Genomic DNA, 12,317 nt, shown 5'->3' on the forward strand with positions numbered 1-12,317 from the left:
CCAAAGTGAGCATGTCTATTTAAGTCCTTAAACGTCCTTAAATTTAAGTCCTTAAATGTCTATTCCCCAAATTCATATGTTGAAATTCTAATCCACAAGGTGGTGATATTAGGAGGAAGGGTCTTTGGGAGGTAATTAGGTTATGACGGACAGAACCCTCATGAATGGGTTAGTGCCTGTATAAGAGGGAACCTAGAGAGATCCCTTGCCCCCTTCCACTGTGTGAGTTACAATGAAAAGATGATAGTCTATGGGGGAGTGAGGCCTCACCAGACAATGAATCTACCAGTGCCTTGATCTTGGACTTCCAGCCTCCAGAACTGTAAGAAATACATTTCTGTTATTTATAAGCCACAGTCTATGGTATTTTGTTATGGCAGCCCAAATAGACTAAGGCAAATCCTTTGCCCATTTTTTAATCATATTGTCTTTTTGTCATTGAGTTATAAGTGTTCTTTATATAGTTTATATAGTAGACCCTCATCCGGCATATGTGACTGACTTTTCTGGCTGCAGGAACAAAATCTCTTGCCATTTTTTGGTCAGGATATTCTCAAAAAAACAAGGTTTTGGTTTGAGCACATTTACCACAGGTTAAAATCCATATTTTAAATGAACATCTAAGAATATCCTATACTTCTTTTTGATACAGTAGTTTCTGCTACAGAGGTGCTATTAGTATTTTTCATCATCCCACTGCATTCCAGCCTAGGTGACAGAAGGAGATTCTGTCTCTTGAAAAAGAAAATTAAAAATCACAGGCCGGGCGCGGTGGCTCAAGCCTGTAATCCCAGCACTTTGGGAGGCCGAGACGGGTGGATCACAAGGTCAGGAGATTGAGATCATCCTGGCTAACACGGTGAAACCCCGTCTCTACTAAAAAATATACCAAAAAAAAAAAAAAAAACTAGCCGGGCGAGGTGGCGGGCGCCTGTAGTCCCAGCTACTCGGGAGGCTGAGGCAGGAGAATGGCGTAAACCCGGGAGGCGGAGTTTGTAGTGAGCTGAGATCTGGCCACTGCACTCCAGCCTGGGTGACAGAGCGAGACTCCTTCTCAAAAAAAAAAAAAAAAAAAAAAAAAAATCACAAACACTGGTTCGTAAGTTGACCAGCTTATTTTTCCAAAAAATTAGATTTTGGAGGCTTACTGCTGTCTCATGCTCGGCTGCTCACTGGTTCCAAAGGTCAGGCATAATTTATCTCTCAAAATTCACTCACCCTTATTACTTTGATACAACAGCAACACCATTGCCACCAGGTTCTCAAAAGTGCCAAATTTTCTATTTGCTCAGCGCATATGGTTTCTTTCTTTTCCAGATTTTCATATGTGAAAAAGCAAGATTCTGCTTACTTTACAATCTTTGAGTGGTACTGGTATTTTAGAAGATGGATCACATGAATCCCTTGGCTTCTCATACTCCCTGGTCACTGACCAATGTATATGCACCTTATTTTGCCACTCTGGGAGTCTTTAGAACCCACTTATTTTCCAGACAAAGAAAGTGAAATAATTTAGAATTAAGGGTAGTGGCCGGGCATGGTGGCTCATGCCTGTAATTCCAGCACTTTGGGAGACCGAGGGAGGTGGATCACCTGAGGTCAGTAGTTTGAGACCAGCCTGGCCAACATGGTGATAACCCATCTCTACTAAAAATACAAAAATAAGCCAGGCGTGATGGCACATGCCTGTAATCCCAGCTACTCAGGAGGCTGAGACAGGAGAATCACTTGAACCCAGGAGGCAGAGGTTGCAGTGAGCTGAGATCGTGCCACTACACTCTAGCCTGGGCAACAGAGTGAGACTCTGTCTCAAGAAAAAAAAGAGAGAGAGAGAAAGAAAGGGAAGAAGGAAGGAAGGAAAGAAGGAAGGAGGGAGGGAAGGAAGGAAGGAAGGAAGGAAGGGAGGAAGGAAGGAAGGAAGGAAGGAAGGAAGGAAGGAAGGAAGGAAGGAAGGAAGGATGGATGGATAGAACCCAGCATGCAGGGACTGAGCACTGTGGCTCATGTCTATAATCCCAGCACTTTGGGAGGCCGAGGTGGGAGTTTGAGACCAGGCTGGCCAACATGGTGAAACCCCGTCTCTACTAAAAATATAAAAATTAGCCTGGGGTGGTGGTGTGTGCCTCTAGTCCCAGCTACTTAGGAGGCTGAAGCATGAGAATCACTTGAACCCAGGAGGCAGAGGCTGCAGTAAGCCAAGATCACACTACTACACTCCAGCCTAGGTAACAGAGTGAGATTCTGTCAAAAACAAACAAACAAACAAACAAACAAAACACACACACCACGCAGAATGGGAGAAATTATTTGCTAATCATATATCTGATAAGGGACTTGTATCTAGAATATGTAAAGAACTCTTACAACTTAATAATAAAAAGACAAACCAATTTTTAAAAAGGCAAAGGATTTGAATGAACATTTCTCCAAGGAAGATATATAAATAGCTGATAAGCACACGAAGAGATGTTCAACATGGTTACTGTAGTTATTAGGGAAACGCAAATCAAAAGCTGAAATGAGGTACCACTTCACATCCACTAGTCCGGTTAGAATTTAAAAAGATAGAAAATAATAGGTGCTGGTGAAGATATGGCAAAATTGGAATCCTTATACATTTTTGGTGGGATTGTAAAATGATGCAATTGTTTTGGAAATAGTTTGTCAATTCCTCAAAATGTTGAACAGAGTTATTTATGACTCAGCAATTCTACTCCTTGGCATATAGCCATGATCATTGTAAACATATGAGCACACACAAACGTGTACACAAATGTTTATATCAGCATGATTCATAATAGCCAAAAAGTGGAAACAATCCAAATGTCCATCAACTAATGAAACGATTAACAAGATGAGATATATCCATAACATGAAATATTATTTGGCCATTAAAAGGAATGAAATACTGATACATGCAGTAACATGGATGAATTATGGGAACATTGTGCTCAGTGAAAGAAGCCAGACACAAAAGGCCAACTTTGCATGGATTCCATTTATATGAAGTGTCCAGAAAGGAGAAAAACCATAGAGACATAAAGTAAATTAGTGGCTTCCAAGGGCTGGGGGAAGGGAGACAATGGGGAGTGACTGCAAATAAGTATGGCGTTTCCTTTGGATTGAAAAAAAGGTTCTAAAACAAGATAGTGGTGATGATTACACAATTCTATGAATATACCAGAATCCACTGAATTGTAAACTTTAAAAGGGTGAATTTTATGTTACGTGAAATGTATCAGCTGGGCGTGGTGGCTCACGTCTGTAATTCCAGCACTTTGGAAGGCCGAGGCAGGTGGATCACCTGAGGTCAGGAGTTCAAGATCAGCTTGGCCAACATGGTGAAACCTCATCTCTACTAAAAACACAAAAAAATTAGCCAGGCATGGTGGCAAGCACCTGTAATCCCAGCTACTAGGCAGGCTGAGGCAGGATAATTGCTTGAACCTGGGAGGAGGAGGTTGCAGTGAGCCAAGGGAGTGCCACCACTCTCTAGCCTGGGCAACAAGAGCAAAACTCCATCTCAAAAAGAAAAAAAAAGAAAAAAGAAAAATATGTCAATAAAGCTGTTATATTAAAAAACAAAGACTCAGTGTTTTTTTTTTTTTTTTTTTTTGAGACAGAGTCTCGCTTTGTCGCCCAGGCTGGAGAGCAGTGGCACCATCTCAGCTCACTATAACCTCCACCTCCCAGGTTCAAGCGATTCTCATGCCTCAGCCTTCCACGAGCCTGGGATTACAGGCATGTACCACCACATCTGACTAATTTTTGTATTTTTAGTAGAAATGGGGTTTCACCATGTTGGCCAGGCTGGTCTCGAACTCCTGGCCTCGAGCAATCTTCCTGCCTGGGCCCTCCAAAGTGCTGGGATTACAGGCGTGAGTCACTGTGCCTGACCTCAACTCAGTGCTTTTTAAATTTACCAGTTGAGCTCAGAATAAAGTGAATTCTTAGACACAGAAATATTCTTTCCAAGTGGGAAATTCCTCTATCTAGCCTCTCCATTAATTAATTCATCTCTTTAATGTCTGTCAAGTTTTTAATTGAAATATCACATCTTCCTTCCCAGGGCACTGCTGTACAGATTTCAGTAAAAATTTGTGGAAGCTTTTGAATTTTAAACAGACAAAAACAGAGCTGCTTTGATTATAAATGATATAGGGTACCTGGCATGTTCATCGTATGTTTTATTTTTATTTTTATTTAATTTTTTTTGAGACAGAGTCTTGCTTTGTTGCCCAGGCTGGAGTGCAGTGGCACGATCTCAACTCACTGCAACCTCCACCTCCCAGGTTCAAGCAATCCTTGTGCCTCAGTCTCCTGAATAGCTGGGACTACAGGCCTGCACCACCACACCTGGCTAATTTTTGTATTTTTAGTAGAGATGAGGTTTCGCCATGTTGGCCCAGGCTGGTCTTGAACTCCTGGACTCGAGCAATCTTCCCGCCTGGGCCCCCAAAGTGTTGGGATTACAGGCGTGAGCCACTGAGCCTGGTCTATTATATGCTTTAATATGTGGCCCTATTTGATTACGTAATACATATTTAAGTAAACCATTTTAGCTGGACTGTTTCTGAATAAGAGGAAGCAATACATTAGACCATAAATAAATAACTTTCTCTACTCTAAAACCTTTAGTGGGACTTACCAAAATAAGCAAGTCTTGCCCTGTAGCAAAATGATAAATAAATATAGCTTTTAGTGCTATAAAAGAAGAAGAAAAAAGTGTCTTTAAGAAGGATTTGAGGGGCACTGCCATAAGATAGGTGGGTGCAGGATGATGTGTATAAAGTCTTTAATAAGCCTCAAATATATTGTACTTTTTCCTGCTTTCAAAGAACTTATACCTTCTTGAGGAGGCAGGCTTTCCATGAACAATGTAATTAAATGGGATAATGTACGAAAAGCACATGCTTTTGGTTCACATTAAATAAGACCATCAGGCCGGGCGCGGTGGCTCATGCCTAAAATCCTAGCACTTTGGGAGGCCGAGGCAGGCGGATCGCTTGAGGTCAGGAGTTTGAGACCAGCCTGGCCAACATGGTGAAAACCTGTTATATGGTTAGGCTTTGTGTTTCCACCCAGATCTCATCTTTAATTGTAATCCCCACGTGTCAAGGGAGAGGCCAGGTGAAGGTAATTGAATCATAGGCGGTTTCCCTCATCCTGTTCTCATGATAGTGAGTTCTCACGAGATCTGATGGGTTTATAATGGGCTCTTCCCCGCTTCACTCGGCATTTCTCCCTCCTGCTGCCCCATGAAGAAAGTGTCGTGCTTCCCATTAGCCTTCCGCCATAACTGTCAGTTCTCTGAGGCCTCCCCAGTCATGAGGAACTGTGAGTCAATTAAACTTCTTTCTTTCCCTAAATTACCCAGTCTTGGGCAATTCTTTATAGCAGTATAAAAATGGACTAATACATCTATCTCTATTAAAATACAAAATTAGCCAGGTGAAGTGGCCAATGCCTGTAATCCTGGCTACTTGGGACGCCAAGGCATGAGAATCGCTTGAACCCGGGAGGCAGAGGTTGCAGTGAGTAGAGATCATGCCACTGCACTCCAGCCTGGGTAACAGAGTCAGACTCTGTCTCAAAAAAAAAGAAAAAATTCGTCAGAATTCATTTATTTAACTTTCTTTCACTGAAAACTTAAGTGCCTTCTATGTACCAAGCACTGTATTAGACTTGGGAATTGTGTTAAACAAGGATCATGTTTAGGCCTCCCAAATAGCAATGTAGGCATTAATGCAAAAGGTGTCAGAAGTTAGTATAGGATGAAGTGCAATAGAGATAGTTTATTTCTTAGAAAAAGCTTCGGAAAATTCTAAGCACAAAGGTTGGACTTGTTATCTGCTTACTAAAATGTGACTCTTTCAGGTTGCAGCAGCAGTCACCTACATTCATTTTTTCAGTGCAGAGCTGGACTACTTGTCATGGAAGGAAGGTGAGCAGTATTTGGGGCCTGGCTAGGGCTGCTGACAGCTGGCCAACTGTATCTTTTCTCTGTAAAGCAGGTAAGGAAAATACACAGTAAAGTTGTCCTTGGTGGTGCTGGCCCATAGCTGGAAGAGCTTACAAACCAGAAAGTATTACCTAAGGCCTTTCTACCCATGGTTACAAGCCATTCCAACATGCTGGGGATTTACTCGTCTTACGTCTGTACCTAGTAAGAGTCTGCTATATTTCCACCAGTTCCCCAACGAATGGGGCAAAGCTGTGGCTCTGCCAGCTAGACTCAGGAAGTACAGAGGTACATATATAATTATGTCACCAACTTTTCTCCTTCTGAGAGCAAGCTCCTTCCACACACACCCAGCAGGCTGAGCTTCATTGTTTCTTCTTCAGCCTGGGCACTGAGGCATGCTTGTTCATGAATGTACCTGAGCTTCTGAAGCTGTTGTCTCTCCTTCCTGAAACTGCATGATGTGTTTTCTTGTCCTCAACACCCCACTTCCTTGGGGTTTTTATTTGTTTGTTTTTAGAAACAGGGTCTTGCTGTGTTGCCCAGGCTGGTCTCAAACTCCTGGGCTCAAGCGATCCTCCTTTCTTGGTCTCCCAAAATGCTAGGATTTCCGGTGTCAGTCCTTTTCTAGGATGTCTAGTCCACTCACTTTTACCCAGGACAAACATTGTCCCTCAGGGACTCACCTCTATCCAGTTTTCCTGCGCAAGGCTGCCAGCTGTTTCATACATTACTGGAAAATTGTGCAATTCTAAGAAAAGAGGCTGGAGGCTGGGATTATGTGCCAATATTAGAGTCTGAGGTTTCTGGAGGGCTGGGGGCTCTGTCACAGAGAAGATTGTTATCCTTGTCACAGCAACTATTGCTCTAGGACGGCAGTTTCAGAACGTGGTCAGAGAAACCCTGGAATCTCTGAGATCCTCCCTTTTCCAATCGCCTATCTGTATGAGGTCAGATTTCAACCAAAACACTTCTCAACAGATTGAATGCAGATGTAGGTGTGAGAATCCAGCTCTCTTCTATCAAGAGATTTGCAAAAAATTAAAGTTTTTGTTTTAATTTTAATACAATAAATATTGACACAACCCATGCGAAGAAATGCCTTGGAGTCCTCAATAATTTCTAAAAGTTGTAAGGGGGTTCTGAGATCGAAAGTTTGAGAACTGCTACTCTAAGCTACTCTTGGCCCTACTTTGTTCTTCCCATTCATCCTGAGGGACCTCATAAGACTCATTGCTTCGACTACCATGTCCAAGTTGGTGATTGTTGTGGTCAGTACATAAGCTTCTGTGTGTTGTTCTGCAAGCGCCTGGGATAAGGGAAATAAGATTGCCCCTGAGAATTAAACTGGATAAATCCATATACAGCAGATATGACACACCATTCACATATATTCAACAAATATTCATTGAACACCTACTCTGTGCCATACACTCTTCTCAACACTGGGCTTACAAAACAGAAAATACCTGAACATCCTACTGGGGTATACTGAGAGATGATAAAAGAGTATAATGGGGTCTGGGTATGGTGGCTCATGCCTGTATTCTCAGCACTTTGGGAGGCTGAGATGGGAGGATTGCTTGGGGCCAGGAGTATAACACTATCCTGGGCAACAAAGTGAGACCCTGTCTCTACAAAAAATTTAGGAAAAAAGAAAGAAGAAATGAAAGTAATGTGACAAGAACTGTATGTGTGTATGAGTTTGTGTGTATATGCCTGTATTTTCTTTCTTTCTTCCATAAATTATTCCCCAGTAGCCATTCTGCTAGTAGCCCTCCTGGGAAGTGGTGTCTACAAATTTCATCTTGGTGAGGAGGCAGATATGATGTAAGACAAGTTCCTTCCAGTCATGGAGGTGGGGTAAGGAAGAGAGCCAGGACGGCAGACCTTAGAATTGGCAGCTCAGCCGGGCGCGGTGGCTCAAGCCTGTAGTCCCAGCACTTTGGGAGGCCGAGACGGGCGGATCACGAGGTCAGGAGATCGAGACCATCCTGGCTAACACTGTGAAACCCCGTCTCTACTAAAACATACAAAAAACTAGCCGGGCGAGGTGGCGGGCGCCTGTAGTCCCAGCTACTCAGGAGGCTGAGGCAGGAGAATGGCGTGAACCCGGGAGGCAGAGCTTGCAGTGAGCTGAGATCCGGCCACTGCACTCCAGCCCCGGCGACAGAGTGAGACTCCGTCTCAAAAAAAAAAAAAAAAAAAAAAAAAAAAAGAATTGGCAGCTCAGGGACAAGGGCAGACCAGCATCCTTGCAGCACAGGTTGGCCACCATCCAGAGGAGAAAAGCATGGGCTATGAGCCACCATGAGGTCACCTAAGCACCACCCTTCAAACACCATCTTAAAGAAGGAAAAGAAAAAGGGAGAGAAACAGCTCTAAGGCGGAGTTATTAGCTGGAATGCGGCCTTAAGTCCGAAGAGTGAGATACTTTTATTGGTAATTTTAAGTTCCATTTCAAACATTTTATTTGCATGTCTGAGACGTAGTGTGATAAAATTTCACTCTGTGTGCATTAACGTTTTATTGTTCCTGGGCTGTGTCTGAAGCCTTGAGGCAGGGAACTCAGGCAAAAATGGCTCTATTAAACTCTTCCTTCTCATTCAATCTAAACCCAAGTGTTACCATCCAGATGGTCACATGGGAGAAAGGAGACTGAAAAGAAGACCCCAGGAGGCAATGAAAACAGGATGCAATCTCTTCCTTGTTGAATTGTGCATTTGCACTTTCAAAGTCAAAGTCTTTCTCAAATTTCATTGGCCCATCTCGCCGAATACCAAATCTTCCCCTGCCACCCCGATGACCCCCACGCCCTCTCCTTGGAGCACCTGGAGCTACTTGTCTCTTGTTATCATTTCTGAGTTGCTCATTTTCTGGCCTTGAAACTTTGTGTACTTCAGCTCGCCTGTGCTCCTGATTCTCTATTGCTTTTTGGCTGGTAGATGGCAAAGGCCTGGTTGATACAGGACTCCTTCTCCCAACAGGTGCTGGAGCAGGTAAGTGAGCCGAGGCGGTCTGCACTGCTTGTTCCATGGTTGGGCTTTTTCTCAAAGGGTCTAACTGAGGGCTTGAACGACCTTGAGATAACTGTGTTTTTAGAGATCTTGTATCCTGTGGTGGTGGTGGCAGAGGTGGTACCTTTACTGCCCCTCGAGGATTTCGAGGTGGATTCAGAGGAGGTCGTGGGGGCCGGGAGTTTGCAGATTTTGAATATAGGACAACAAAGTTGCTGCATAGTCTACAAACAAGTCTCTGAAAATAGGTGAATTTCTAGCTCTTCATGGTCCTGAAAATTGATTTCAGTCTTTGCGAAGAATGAAGAAGTGAATTCGCTGTACATTTGTCACCAGCACTGGGTTTTGTTTTTTGTTTGTTTTTCCGCTTAATTTCAAAGATAAAATGCAGTTACTTTTGGGGGTGGAAGGCTCATCTTAAAACATGAGCATTAAATCTATTTGGAATAGCAGAAGGTTAAGTAATTTCTTATGTATAGTTAAACTAAAGCAGTACTTCAGTGGGACTTACAAGTATTTTTTCATCACTGAAAGGTTTTTTTTTTTATCACTAAATTGTATTTGGCAATTGCAAGTTGCCTGCAGATAGGGCCGTGATACTGTGTTTTGAGCCACAGAAGGTAATGTGTGTGCGTGTGTGCGTGTGTGTGTGTGTGCGCGCGCGTGTATCTCTTTCCTCCTTTCTTTTGGGGAATCCTGTAATATGAGGTAGTTTATTTCGTCAATTAATTAGGGTGCTGGATGGTAGAGAATTTTGTCAGTCAACTATGTACACACAGTAAATACTGTTTCTTAGGCAAAGGTAACTTTTTTATATAGTTGTAAAATTCCATTATATTCCATTGCCAAAGAAACATTAAGAACTTTGTATAGCTGTATAAAAAGCGACTAATTTTTTAAAGAATAAACGTTTTAAAGTCAGCAAAAAAAAAAAAAAAAAAAAAAAAGAAAACAGGATGCAGGTCTTTTTCTCCTGAAGGAAACAGTTCCATCCTCTTAACCAGTTAGGCTACCTGGAAGGGAAAAGCAGAAGAGCGAAGAACTGGTCACTTATCATGTGTAGCCTGCATTTAAGAAAGAAGAAAGGGCTACAGAGGGAAATAAAGGGCGGGTCTTTTTCTGAGGGTGCCAGAAAATTCTGACCTTCTGACAAGATGAAAAAAGACAGACAACCCCTCTCATGTGGCCTAATCAGTGTCCCTGGAATGACTCATCAGATTAGGGGCTCCTTCTTGGAGTGGGAATGAAGATAAGGACCAAGGAGGAACATGGATGAACTCCTCTCTCTTCATACCCGAACTCACAGTATCCCTAAAAGGCATTTTAAATGGAGAAATTGAGACTCAAAGTAGAGAAAATAAAGTGAAGTCATACACTAGGAGCAGAGCCAGGTTTTGAACCCAGATTTGACTGGTTGTAAAGTATAGCCAGTTCTGGCCAAACCCCAAGACTCCCCACTTCCACTCCCCATCAGAACCTATTTGGTTTTCTGAGACAGAGTCTTGCTCTATCACTTAGGCTGGAATGCAGTGGTGGGATCATAACACTGCACCTCAAACTCCCAGGCTCAAGTGATCCTCTCACTTCAGCCTCTTAGATAGCTGAGACTACAGGTACATGCCACCACACTGGGCTAATTTTTTTTATTTTTTGTGGAGATGGGGTCTTGCCATGTTGCCCAAGCTGGTCTTGAACTCCTGAGCTCAAGAGATCTACCCACCTCAACCTCCCAAAGTACTAGGATTACAGGCGTGAGCCACCTGACCCAGCCCAGAACCTGTTTTATTTAGTGGAGGCAATCTTTCTTGCATCTTGCAGTCTTATGTCTTTTCCTACCCTGGGATATAAGGTGAAATTCCTTGTCTAGAAGAACCACAGCTATAGCAATTATTCATCTATCCAGCAAATATTTGTTGAGCATGAGGTCTGTCCCTGGTTCCGGGTCATGAAATCACTTCTATGATTAATTCAATTCCCTGAAATGTGATAAGCAGTTAAATGGATCCAGCCCTAGGAGAACTGATTGAAAAGTGAGGAAGTAGAGGGTGAGAGGACAATGACCAACATTTAAAAGCCCTAAAGTAGCTGAGGTTCCTCACTGAGGGTAGGACAGGAACTATGCTGTTTACACAAAATGAGATGGTGTCAGTGAAGCTTTTCTGGGGGATGGGGGAGAGTGTGTGCACATACTCGTTTCTCCCTGATCGTTTTCTGTGCTGATGAAATCTTATTCTACAGATAGATTGTGCTTTTTTTTTTTAATTCATTTTTTGAAGCTGATTGGCAGTTTGTAATCTTTCCAACCTTTTCCTGAGCAATTCTAATCACCTTTCAGCTTTTTTTGAGGTACTATGCAAAGCAATCTAATTGTTGACATAAACCAATGTTGGTTATACAATTAACCCTAGCACAGAGTGGATTTATCTACTCTGGTTTATCCTTAGCAAAATGTAAATCCCACACCTACCACAGTTTCAAACTACTTTCCTTCAGCCTTCTATTAATGTAAGTTCAGGTAATATTAACTTAAATGTGGTTTGCATGATCAATCTGTTCTCTAAAGTTATACAATGTTTTCCAAATCAAGTATGCTTAATTTTTAGATCATCTAGGGGAAAATAGAGCACAATAATAAATATCAAGGGCCCTGAACTTCACCATCTAGGTGAAGCCCCAGTGACTGCATTTAGTAGCTCTGTGACCTTGGCAGAAGCATTGAACTTTTCTCTGCTTTTTCTTATATATAAAATGGGGATAATAAACAGCTTCTTTTCCAGAGTTGAGAGGGGAATAAATGAGTCAGTACTGCTCAGTAGGAAATACATGAAAGTCGGTAAATGTCAGTTTATTTTTTATTTATTAATTTTTTTCAGGCCAAGCATGGTGGCTGTAATCCCAGCGCTTTGGGAGGCCAAGATGGGTGGATCGCTTGAGACGAGGAATTCAAGACCAGCCTGGGCAACATACTGAGACCCTGTCTCTACTAAAAAAAAAAATTTGCTAAAAAGTTAAAAACATTTTTTTCTTTTTCTTTTTTTTTTTTTGAGACAGGGTCTTGCTCTGTAGCCCAGGTTGGAGTGCAGTGGCATGATCATGACTGACTACAGCCTCAACCTCCCGGGCTTAAGTGATCCTCCCACCTCAGCCTCTGTAATAGCTGAGACTACAGGCATGAGCTGCCATGCCCAGCCTAATGTCAGTTTTCACCATTATTAGTTTTTAAGTTTCTTTCCCTCTGCTGCCTTCCATTTGAACAATTAAAGCCATTTATTTCATTTAAAAAACCTGATTAAATAATATTTATTGATTCTCTATTAATTATTGGTAAAAGATGCAGA

This window comes from Rhinopithecus roxellana, chromosome 4, assembly GCF_007565055.1.
Source record: "Rhinopithecus roxellana isolate Shanxi Qingling chromosome 4, ASM756505v1, whole genome shotgun sequence".
NCBI classification, from domain to species: Eukaryota; Metazoa; Chordata; class Mammalia; order Primates; family Cercopithecidae; genus Rhinopithecus; species Rhinopithecus roxellana.